Genomic DNA, 607 nt, shown 5'->3' with positions numbered 1-607 from the left:
GGGAGCAGGGGGCACTGCTGGGGGCAGAGCGGGGCTCCCACCCACTGCGGGCATCCCTCAGCACTTCGCCCTGGCTGCTGGGCACTGGGCACCCTGGCACAGACCCTGGGGTGGCCCCAGCCCTGTGTGACACCGGGACGGTACCACACAGCTGGCACATGGGGATTCAGCCCCCCTTGGCAGCTGGAGCCCCCCAAAGCAGCAAGACCCGAGTAGGAGAGCGGCCAAGAGCTCTGAGTGCTGGGAGACAGCAGGGGACATGGGGGAGCAAGGGAGACTCTGGAGACAAGGGGGGACATTGCAGGATAGTGTGGGACACTGTAGGACACTGGGATGGTGGGGGACACTGGGGGACAGGAGCTTTCCAGCTCCATGCTGGGAACAGGAGTGTGTGTGTACTCCAGGTATGCCCAGGCATCCCATCCCAGGGCTGCCTGCAGCCTCAGGGATCTCAGGTGGGGAAACTGAGGCACGAGAGAGGGGGCCTGGCCTGTTCTGAGATGCTGGTCCCCTCTGTCACTGGGACTGGTCAAACTGGGGGGGCACTGACTGAAGTGGGGATTTCCCGTGGCTGCGGCTCATCCCAGGCGCGGGATCCCGGGAGGAG

This window comes from Corvus brachyrhynchos, unplaced genomic scaffold (assembly GCF_000691975.1).
Source record: "Corvus brachyrhynchos isolate BGI_N302 unplaced genomic scaffold, ASM69197v1 scaffold211, whole genome shotgun sequence".
Taxonomy (NCBI): domain Eukaryota; kingdom Metazoa; phylum Chordata; class Aves; order Passeriformes; family Corvidae; genus Corvus; species Corvus brachyrhynchos.
The sequence above is the reverse complement of the archived record's forward strand: the minus strand, read 5'-3'. Positions refer to the sequence as shown.